Source organism: Medicago sativa, chromosome 8 (genome assembly GCF_051527215.1).
Source record: "Medicago sativa cultivar Bolivia chromosome 8, Bolivia_mono, whole genome shotgun sequence".
NCBI classification, from domain to species: Eukaryota; Viridiplantae; Streptophyta; class Magnoliopsida; order Fabales; family Fabaceae; genus Medicago; species Medicago sativa.
This window is the reverse complement of record NC_140756.1, coordinates 37,427,717-37,440,186: the sequence shown is the minus strand read 5'-3', so window position 1 is coordinate 37,440,186 and position 12,470 is coordinate 37,427,717. Positions and strand designations below refer to the sequence as shown.

Below are 12,470 nucleotides of genomic sequence, written 5' to 3'. Positions count from 1 at the left end.
TCATCCGAAGTTATTAAAGATTCTTGAAGTGCATCACACACACATAAAGTATAGTGTACCACCAACTAAATTGCGCCAGTTCACTACCATATTATGATGATTCATATTCTATTCTATATCAAGCTACTAAACAAACTCACAATGCAATATTCCACCTAGCGTGTGTGTAATTGGTGCTTAATTCAACTTTTAGCACAAGACATACACCTAGTCATTTAGAAAGAAAAAACTCTATTTTATTTTTGTTATTTCAATTTGTATTTTTGTGTGTTAAACATTGGGTATTTAAGTTATGTGGTGATGACAATTGAATTCCAAGGTAAGATAAAATATTGATAAAAAATATTGCGGGTTAGGCTCCAAGAGATCTCAATGATCAGGGTCGGCCTTAGAGTTCAGCGAGCATAATCAAATATACATCATGATCACACGCCAAACTATATCTCATTTTCACCGTAAGAGTTGAACTCACAACCTTAAGCGTGAGAAGACTACTTACACATCCTTGGTTGAAGATAAGTTATACTGTGGTAAAAAAAAAAATTAAATATAAAATGATTTATGTTTTGATGTATTCAATTAAAAGAAGACGTAACAATATTTTAAGTCTAAAAATATGAGTTATAATAACAATATATTCATATTCAATTACTTATACATCGTTATTAACCATTTATTTACCATAATTATTTTTTTATAAATAATAACGTGCAAAAACCATACATCAAACCTAAAATAACATTAGATGTTGTGTCGGATAATTACGCAAAAACTTAATAAAAAACAAGATGAATAAAGATGGTTGCAAAAATATATTTCAAATTGTTTGTGTAATCAGGTATCATCATTTAGATTAAAAATTGATCCGATAAGCCATCTTAATGGACCATCAACCATGTTCTATAAGTTAAATGACAAAAGATAAAAGCCTGAACTTTATAATAACTTCACATTGAATTTTTTAGGGTAGTTAGCATCTTTTAAAAAGACATTGCCACATTCATGTGAATCCCATTCAATGTAATTAAAATTTATGAAGTGTATCACAAACATATAAAGTATAGTGTATGCATCTAAATTAAGTTAGTTCAATACCATATTCTGATTATTCATCTTCTCTTCAATATCAAGCAACTAAAAAACACACAACAAACAACATTTCACATAGTGTGTAACATCCCGCTCATCAGCTGAAGGAAAATTTTATTAAACAAATGTACCAGAGGATTTAATTCATGGAAATTAAGTACGGAAAATATTTATTATGTAATGTCAGCTAAGTACGATTCAAGTATCAGTGTCGTGTTAAACACGCTTGGAGCAAGGGCAAATTAGTAATTGCACGTTTAAGAGATATTTATTTGAATTGGGCTCAAAATATCTCACTTTCTCCTTTCCTCTCTCACTCTAGGTTTGGGAAAAAGAGTTTCTCCTCCTTCTCTCTACATCATCATCGCCCCTCTTCCTCTCTTTGGCACCAAACCATTTTGCTTGCAAGGCAAATCAAGGATTATGCAAGATCATTAAGGAGTTGGTGTTGTCTAAGAAAGAGGAAAGCTTGGAGTTAGTGCTTGGATCAAGATCAAAGCAAGTTAGGGTTTGAACTTTGGGAAGCTTGAAGCTTGAAGCAAACACAAGAAACAAGCTAGGTGAGTTCCATAGATAGATTACCTACCTTTGGGTTTGATAATCATGTAAACAAAATCATGTTTTATGCTAGTTTTATTTTTATGAAAACTTAAGTAACCCCAATGGAATTCTTGTTGTTTACATGATAAAATTGCCATGAGTTATGTTTAAATGAAGCTATATATGTTGCTGGATGTATTGGTGCATTACAGGGTCCAATTGGTCGAGTTTTGGGTCGAAAATGGCGAAAACCCGTAGCCGAAAGCACCGAAAACGTAAAAGTTCGCAGCGCTGCGCCTGTACAAGGGCGCTAGGCGCCCACACACAGAGAGGCCAGCGCTGGGCGCCCTCCCTCTGGCGCCAGGCGCCCCAGACAGGACAACATTCGCGTTGTTCTGCGCTCGGGTGCTTGGGGGCAGTCGTGTGGGGGTCCGTAGCGATCGTTTCGGAGTGTTCTTTCACTGTTTTTACTTATCTTTCTACTGGAACAAGTTTGGCTTTATCAAATCATGAAATTTATAAACGGCTCGAAACTTGGGTTTATGGCATTTTCGGTCCTTAAAAAGTATTGAAAATTGCACACATCTTCAAATGATCCTTGCATCATTAATCGTGGCAATCTTAGCATGTAACACGAGGATGGCTCAAGAGAGTTTAAGTATGATGGGGTAGTATTGAACTAAGAATGGGAATGTATTAGAGCATCGACATAGTAGTCGAGAACTAGCATGTTTAACAAGAACTTCTAGGATGTTAAAACGCGAAGAATGTTATCTTCGCATATGACTAAGAATGATATGACAAGTATGTGAGCCGTGGATTGACTAGTTGATCTATCCACCATGATTAGGTATGTTTATGAACAAGTATAGGTTACCGATAATCGGATCGATCAAGGTTCCGAGGTAAACATGTATGTATGATTATGTTTAACTTATATGCACGACAAGACTATGACTAATAAGTGTAGGTGACATGTCTCTTGATATCCACATCAGGGGGATACAAGGGGTTCTCATTATGAGAACGATTCAAGCCGTAAGGGACCCGCATGTCACTGAGTAACAAGACGTAGGTGCTCGTGTCTCTTGTTATCCACACCAGGGGGATACGGGAGGTTCTCGACCTAAGGGGAACGGTTTAAGCCACAAGGGACCCGCACGACACCGAGGGAGTCCGATGTACGTACATCGGTCATGTATGGGATTGATTTCGGGGTTACTCCACCCGGGACTATCCGTAAAATGAATCAAGATAATAACTGTTTGTTCAACGCTAACCCATAAATGAACTTAGACACGATTATGTTTATTATGATTATGATTATGTTATGTTTATGCTCATGATCGAGCCCATGTATGATATGTTTAAGAACAAGAATAAGAGCATAAAATGCTATTAGACGAGAGCAAGGTATGTATAGAACAAGCTATGTACATGATACCGATGACGATCCTAGGTTCCCCTAATCGTCCGGTTTAGCATCGTGTCATGAGTATGATTTGTTTAGGCCTCGATACATAGAGTGTATTCTTGGCTACGCGGTTCTAGGTTCCCCTCGACCGCCATGACACGGATAGGTGAGAAGCCTATAACACATGAGATAAGACTATGACGGCCCTAGTATGCACTACCGTCTAAGTATGCAAGTCCCCACACACGTATAATCAACCGTCAGGTTGTAATGTAGACACGTGGTGACCGTAGGTTTCCCCTTGAGGTTGCCTATAGCCTAGGATTTAGGGGAACTCACTGAGACATTATGTCTCATCCCAATCCTTATTTGTTTCAGATAAGCAGGATGATTATGCATGTTCGGAGCCGGATGGATATTACTTCAAGGGTTCGTTCGTAAAGCTGCAGGACATCATGGACATCAAGGATGTATTTTTATGTATGGATGAGCTGTATTGTATTATGATTTATACGAACGTAACTTGATGTAATTATTATTCATTCGAAGTTTTTAATTGTTGTATATTTTAATGAATCCAGTACTAATATTAACGCACGTGCCAGACTTTCTAGATACGTCTGGTATGGGTGTTACAATTGGTATCAGAGCAGGTCGATTCAGACCGTGCCTTGGGTCATTAAATTACAACTAACGTAGTGGGACCATTGGGTTCCGGGTAAATGTTCTAGTTGTTGTTGTTAGTTGAGCCTGATCAACTCAAATTAGCATTCAACGACTAGAATAGGTGCCTGAGAGCTGAATAGGACCCAGGAGGAACGAAGTATGTGATGAAGAAGTTTGATCGTGCCAGAAGGTGGCCGGTGAACTAATCAAGCACCAGAGTGAATCCTCCAGTAATGTAAGGCATGTTAAGAAAGAACGTTCTAACAAATTCGAGTATGATGTTAGTGATACTTCATGTATCCGTAAGTGAAGAAATTGGATATATGTATCTAACCATGACCGAAAGTCTCGGTAAGAGTTGTTGTTGGAACAGGTGTATTGTATGCAAAGAGAATATATTCTGGAATGTAAGTACAAGACTACAAGTTAAGGATAAGTCGATATGTGATGATGGAGTTAGTAAGCTCTCAGGGATTGAGATACGAGAACAGAAGATTTATATGTTCAGTAAGAATAAGGTTCTAAGCAGTGAATGAATTAGCAGAGAAATAAGTTAAGTTGTTCGTGGTGAACGAAGTTGAAGTATCATGTGGAAATTTTATGTTATTGCTAAGATGAACAAGATATTAGTTTCTAATGTGTCGTGAATTGAATCGATTGATGTTAATGCTTGCCATGCAAAAGTTATAAAATTGTTTTAAGACGACTAGAGGGAATGATGTGCACTAGATTACTTGAGAAAATGAGATTTTTATGTAAATTATGTTTTTCTGGAAAACTAATTTTTAGAAAATACGCCCATGGCGAAAATTTCACTAATAGCGAAATTGGGGCGAAAATTTTCAGTTTTTTTTCAAAAACTGTCATTTCGTCTCTAGTGTTAGCAGTAGCTATGGGAGGTTGATTTCACAATCTTTTATGTAACAAACACTCTCTATAACATCAAGTATCGAATGCACATCACCTCCTATGATTTCTAAGGAAGAAAAGGCATGGACAAGTATTAACGGAATCAATCCGGTTTAAGGTAACATTAGAAGTTAATGTGGCAAGAGCTGACAAAGAGCTTGGGTCAGAAGTTTAAGGTTCCGGCATATGAATAGATAAAGTGGATGCTCATGCATGAGATGAAAGGTAAGTGGTAAAGAATTATACAAAGTCACGAGATTTTTCAGGTTTTATGAAGTCATGAGTACCCCCGGATCTATGTTTTGCTTAATTGAATTGCTAAGGCTCGTTATTATGATGAATTCTAAAGTTTGCCAAAATTTTGGAAATGAATACATGCATATGGGTGATTGGACATGGCGTTCATAGATTTAAAAGAAAATTTTTGCAAGTACCGGTTGTTACGACTCACGTAGAGTGGGCTAAACTCACCGAAACTAAGGTTGGATGACACAGTTGTGTTGTCAACTTATTCCATGAGTTTAGAGAAACAACTGGGGCCAAATTTATCACGTTTTTATATAAAGAGGAATAGTCAATGCCAATGACCCGTGTGTTAAATTATGATGTTTCTTAAAGAAAGGAATTAACGAGTAAGCAGTAGTTTGATTACGCAAAACATAGTACACAAGAATACAATGAAGTATGATCAGGAAAAGTATATCTGAATTTATGATGAGTCTACCATGGGAATTCAAGATTTCTCAAAAACAAGTTTATGTATGATAAGTGTATGTCATGAGGAGAATTCATCCAGTGAGAATATAAGAATCTATCCTCAAGTAAAGTATTATGGTAATGTGACAAGTCTACCATGAGATTCAATCTTGCAAGGTAGTATGAGGTGCAAGTTTATGGAAATGGTTGCCTCATGAAAAGTTTTGAGAAAGGCTCAAAAAGATGATGTTTATATGGGAAAAAGAATGTGAAGTTTCAGTCGTCTCAATGGATTATAGTATTGGTTAAGGCCAACTGGTGGGAATCAGAGTGGCGCAACGAAAGTTAATTGGCTTAGTTGTTAACAGTAATCATGGAACATGGAATGAGATAGTAAAAGTCTTGGTTAGAAGCATTATGGGGCAAGCAAGAAGTTCTCGAAATGTAAGTATAAAGGAGACTTATATAATCAGTCATGGAAAGGGTAAAGGTATGTGGATATGTCTCCATCTAAGTAAGATAGAAAAGGCTAGAGACGCAACAATACTATGATAAGGAAGATGTATGTAAGAGTTGAAAGGTTCCTTTTGTGACTCGAAGTAGAGATTGAATTATTAAAGTATGGAACTGGTATTAAAGAAGAAATGTTATGCAGAATAAGGTAGTAATAAGTGACCGTAACCGGAGATGATGTTTTGAAGATTCAAGTTTATTGTTCCTAGAACGAGGAGATGAGATAATGTTATGGAAGTCAAGGATCTTATATGATTTATGTTATGCAATTATGCAATGCCTCCAAGATATGTATGTAAGTTTAGAAAGAAAGTATAAGAAAGAAGTTACTTTAAAGTTCAAGAATTTCATTCTGGATGAAGATATAAATCATGAGTTATGCACGATGAAGTGCATACCCTCTTATGTCAAATTTGTTAAATGATCACGATACTTGCTATGAAGATTTCGAATTATGATTTAAAAACTTTTAAGTTTAAAATGGGTATTGAGGGACTTGGAAACGAAATTATTTAAACATGACAATTTTTCACAAAATTCTTTTAAAAGATTATGTCTCTATTCGTCCCGAGGTTCCAAATACATATGTTTAGAAAACTTTCTAAAGTAATATGTTAGAACGAGTATCGTTATTATTTTATCAGAAGCGACATTTGAAAGTATGCGATTGTTATGGAAATTAAGATGTGTTGATGTAGTCCACAAAGTTGCTCGAGAAGTCTTATCAGATGCAAAAGTATATGTTAAGAGTACACCAAACGCAAGAGGTTTAAGTCGGAAGTTTTCAGAGCATGTAACTTACAAGATGGGTTGATGAATGTTATATGTATAGGCGTAATTAATTTCACCTCTCTACGACAAGTTATATGATTCATCCGTGAATTTGGGTGCAATAAGAAAGGTAATGAGATCGAAAGATTTCTTAAGACTTTGAGAAGAGACAAGAGATTCGTAGAATTGCCAAGATAAGTAATGATAGAATGAGGCACTTGTCTCAAGGTACAATAAGTAAACTGATGTATGAATTATATGTTACCCGATAAGATTCTGTATGCATGAAAAGATGTTTTAAAGTTACAAGTAAGCACTGCAGGGCAAACCTGGTTTCCGGTAGGATTCCAGTTAAAAGGCAAATTCTGAGTGTTCATGTTTATGACAAGATATCAGTAGGAATGGTTATGTTAAGCGGGTAGGATCCGAGTTTGAGACAATAAATTTATGTGTAGTAAGGTAAGTTCTGAATCATGATATTAAGACCAAGAAGGCTATGCTCAGTTGCTTATGGGTTAAGAAACAAGATGAGGACATGATATGACGAACCCTTAGGATGTGTATGAATGGAAAAATGCTTGACTCAGACCATAGATGATAAGTTTTATCATGATGATTGATAGTTGATCTCTAAATTCCGAGGACGAAATTTTTTTTAAGGGGGGTAGAGTGTAACATCCCGCTCATCAGCTGAAGGAAAATTTTATTAAACAAATGTACCAGAGGATTTAATTCATGGAAATTAAGTACGGAAAATATTTATTATGTAATGTCAGCTAAGTACGATTCAAGTATCAGTGTCGTGTTAAACACGCTTGGAGCAAGGGCAAATTAGTAATTGCACGTTTAAGAGATATTTATTTGAATTGGGCTCAAAATATCTCACTTTCTCCTTTCCTCTCTCACTCTAGGTTTGGGAAAAAGAGTTTCTCCTCCTTCTCTCTACATCATCATCGCCCCTCTTCCTCTCTTTGGCACCAAACCATTTTGCTTGCAAGGCAAATCAAGGATTATGCAAGATCATTAAGGAGTTGGTGTTGTCTAAGAAAGAGGAAAGCTTGGAGTTAGTGCTTGGATCAAGATCAAAGCAAGTTAGGGTTTGAACTTTGGGAAGCTTGAAGCAAACACAAGAAACAAGCTAGGTGAGTTCCATAGATAGATTACCTACCTTTGGGTTTGATAATCATGTAAACAAAATCATGTTTTATGCTAGTTTTATTTTTATGAAAACTTAAGTAACCCCAATGGAATTCTTGTTGTTTACATGATAAAATTGCCATGAGTTATGTTTAAATGAAGCTATATATGTTGCTGGATGTATTGGTGCATTACAGGGTCCAATTGGTCGAGTTTTGGGTCGAAAATGGCGAAAACCCGTAGCCGAAAGCACCGAAAACGTAAAAGTTCGCAGCGCTGCGCCTGTACAAGGGCGCTAGGCACCCACACACAGAGAGGCCAGCGCTGGGCGCCCTCCCTCTGGCGCCAGGCGCCCCAGACAGGACAACATTCGCGTTGTTCTGCGCTCGGGTGCTTGGGGGCAGTCGTGTGGGGGTCCGTAGCGATCGTTTCGGAGTGTTCTTTCACTGTTTTTACTTATCTTTCTACTGGAACAAGTTTGGCTTTATCAAATCATGAAATTTATAAACGGCTCGAAACTTGGGTTTATGGCATTTTCGGTCCTTAAAAAGTATTGAAAATTGCACACATCTTCAAATGATCCTTGCATCATTAATCGTGGCAATCTTAGCATGTAACACGAGGATGGCTCAAGAGAGTTTAAGTATGATGGGGTAGTATTGAACTAAGAATGGGAATGTATTAGAGCATCGACATAGTAGTCGAGAACTAGCATGTTTAACAAGAACTTCTAGGATGTTAAAACGCGAAGAATGTTATCTTCGCATATGACTAAGAATGATATGACAAGTATGTGAGCCGTGGATTGACTAGTTGATCTATCCACCATGATTAGGTATGTTTATGAACAAGTATAGGTTACCGATAATCGGATCGATCAAGGTTCCGAGGTAAACATGTATGTATGATTATGTTTAACTTATATGCACGACAAGACTATGACTAATAAGTGTAGGTGACATGTCTCTTGATATCCACATCAGGGGGATACAAGGGGTTCTCATTATGAGAACGATTCAAGCCGTAAGGGACCCGCATGTCACTGAGTAACAAGACGTAGGTGCTCGTGTCTCTTGTTATCCACACCAGGGGGATACGGGAGGTTCTCGACCTAAGGGGAATGGTTTAAGCCGCAAGGGACCCGCACGACACCGAGGGAGTCCGATGTACGTACATAGGTCATGTATGGGATTGATTTCGGGGTTACTCCACCCGGGACTATCCGTAAAATGAATCAAGATAATAACTGTTTGTTCAACGCTAACCCATAAATGAACTTAGACACGATTATGTTTATTATGATTATGATTATGTTATGTTTATGCTCATGATCGAGCCCATGTATGATATGTTTAAGAACAAGAATAAGAGCATAAAATGCTATTAGACGAGAGCAAGGTATGTATAGAACAAGCTATGTACATGATACCGATGACGATCCTAGGTTCCCCTAATCGTCCGGTTTAGCATCGTGTCATGAGTATGATTTGTTTAGGCCTCGATACATAGAGTGTATTCTTGGCTACGCGGTTCTAGGTTCCCCTCGACCGCCATGACACGGATAGGTGAGAAGCCTATAACACATGAGATAAGACTATGACGGCCCTAGTATGCACTACCGTCTAAGTATGCAAGTCCCCACACACGTATAATCAACCGTCAGGTTGTAATGTAGACACGTGGTGACCGTAGGTTTCCCCTTGAGGTTGCCTATAGCCTAGGATTTAGGGGAACTCACTGAGACATTATGTCTCATCCCAATCCTTATTTGTTTCAGATAAGCAGGATGATTATGCATGTTCGGAGCCGGATGGATATTACTTCAAGGGTTCGTTCGTAAAGCTGCAGGACATCATGGACATCAAGGATGTATTTTTATGTATGGATGAGCTGTATTGTATTATGATTTATACGAACGTAACTTGATGTAATTATTATTCATTCGAAGTTTTTAATTGTTGTATATTTTAATATATCCAGTACTAATATTAACGCACGTGCCAGACTTTCTAGATACGTCTGGTATGGGTGTTACATAGTGTGTATCTAATTGGTGTGTGATTTGACTTTCACCGCAACACATACACCTAATCACTTATAAAACAAAATCTCAATTTTATTTTTTTATTTCAATATATATTTTTGGGTGTTGAAAATTGAGTATTTTGTTTATGTGCTGATAACAATTGGATTCCAAGGTAAAAAAAAAAAATTGATATTAAGAATTTGTGAGTTTGGCTCCAAGGGATCTCAAGGATAAGGGTCAGCTTAAGGTTCAGCAAGCATTATAAAATATAATCACTGATCATACATCAAAATGTATCTCATTTTAACGGTAAGAATTGAATTCACAACCTTAGGGGTGACGAGACTACTTACCAACTTATATAAACATCGTTGGATGAAGATAAGTTTTATTCTGGTTAAAAATGAACTGAATCTAAAATGATTGATGTTTTGATGTATTATAATACAAGAAAATAACTGGCGGAAAATTGAAAATTCTTGAATCCTTAAAGTCTTTCAGTTAAGAGTTATAATAAATACATTTTCATATTTAATGACTTATATATCCTAATGACACATTTATTTACCATAATGATTTTGTTATAAATAAAAATTATTTGCAAAAAATTATTTATTGTAGAAATTACCCAAAAACACATTCATAGGAACGAGATTTTTTTTTTTTTTTTTTGAAGATTCTCATTTTATAAATATCGATAACAAGCATATGCGCAGACTTGTAATAGTGGTTTTGTTGTTTGCAATCTAATTTTTTTTATTAAATATTGTAATAAATTCTACATAGATTTTACATATTTGATAGTAAGTTTATAGTTGTGTTGAAATGTGTACTATATGAATTGATTAAAAAATAAATAAATAAATTTAATTATATGAATTAAACAAGAAACGCTTGTGAAACTAATAGATTCATCAATTTTTATGTAAATATTACCTCTTTTGATTCATTAAACAAAGGCTAAAATTAATTTGTTGCATTTTTATGAATTTTCATTCTTAAAAACTTAAGCCAAACACATCCTAAAAAAACAAGCCCACATAAATTAAGGTAACCGCCCATAGAGTGAGATAAAGTTTTTCATGTTATGCAAGCAAGAAAACCATGTTCAAGCGTACTACAAAAGTTGCGTGTATTTCATAATATATATATATATATATATATATATATATATATATATATATATATATAGGTTTCCATATCCTAAACTTATCACCACTTTCAAAATGAGTACTCAAGGAACATATTTTGTCACATTACTTATTGTATTTGTAGTCAAAATAGATGGTGATCAATCAATTTCACCAACTCCAAGTTCTGAAGTGAGTGAAAATTATACCAACAGTGGTGTGAACAAAGTCGGTGAGGTTCAAGAATATCCTGGTTGCACAAATAGACCATGGATATGTAGTAATGGAGAATCTCCACCAAGATCTGTATGTTGTGGAAACCGTTGCGTGAATATTTCTAAAGATGTTAACAATTGTGGGATATGTGGGTATCGTTGTCCAACTATAGGTAATTGGCGTTGTTGTAATGGTATGTGTAGAAACATATATTTAAGCCCTTTTGATTGTGGAGGTTGTGGAAGGATATGTCCATTATTGGTATGCCTAATGGGTAAATGCCGTTATACAAAGTCATCATCTCCAACATCATTTCTTCCATATAAGTTGTTGGAATAAAGTTAAGCAAATATCAACGATCATCAACTTGATGAATATTGTAAAACCCTCAAATAAAAAATCCATTGGAGTAATCAATAATTATAATTATATTTTATAAGTTTATTATTTATTGTTTTTATGTTCTTATGAACGGTGTTAAGTTGTATGCTTGTTTAACAAAATAAATGATTTATAATTTATAAGTATAAGAGATAGAGTATGTTAATTATATTATATTATTTTGCTTAAGGTTTAATTTCATTTTTGGACCCTGTATTTTAGCACATTTGATAATTTAGTCCCCACTTTTTAAATTACGCAATTTCGATAACCCAACTTTTTTAAACTTTTAAAATTACACTTCTAATCCGACATAACATTGTTAATATGGATACCAAGCACTCCTAATTCTTATTTAATTCGTAAGTTACAATGCAATCCAAGATGAACATTTAGGATCAAATATTGTTAAATTATTATCACACTATGTGCACACAAAAAGTTTTAGGAACGTTTAGTTAGTTTATTCTTAAATTATCTCTGTAAGTAAGAATAACAAAAAATATATCATTTATATCTTCAAAATAGTGTCATAAAATATATATTATAGATATAAATATACCCCACACACATTTTGGCCGTACATCACATGAGCAGACTTCAAGTTAACAATTAAAATCTTACATGAAATCTAATTATTGTCAGATGTTGTGTTGGAGAAATATGCAAAAACTCGATCAAGAACGAGATGAATATAAAAACGGTTGAAAAATTAAATATCAAATTGTTTGTGTACTCAAGTATCATCATTTCGGATAAAAATGGAGGCAATAAATCGTGTCAATTTACCGTCAACCTTGTTGTATAAGCAAAATGCCAAAAGAGAAAAGCATCAACTTTATAATAACTTTACATTGAACAATTTAGGGTAGTTAGCATCTTTTCGAAAGACATTGCAGCATTCATGTGAATTTCATCCGATGTTGTTAAAGATTCTTGAGGTGCATCACACACACATAAAGTATAGTGTACCACCAACTAA

The 12,470-nt window shown here is 35.3% G+C and overlaps 1 long non-coding RNA gene across 1 annotated transcript; it reads left to right on the top strand.

Moving 5' to 3' along the window:
• The first annotated feature begins 1,263 nt into the window (after positions 1-1,263).
• Positions 1,264-3,617, top strand: LOC146898898 (uncharacterized). The gene is made up of 2 exons (XR_015022008.1): positions 1,264-1,649; positions 3,422-3,617. It is a non-coding gene; the product is annotated as an uncharacterized LOC146898898 (long non-coding RNA).
• The last annotated feature ends 8,853 nt before the right edge of the window (positions 3,618-12,470 follow it).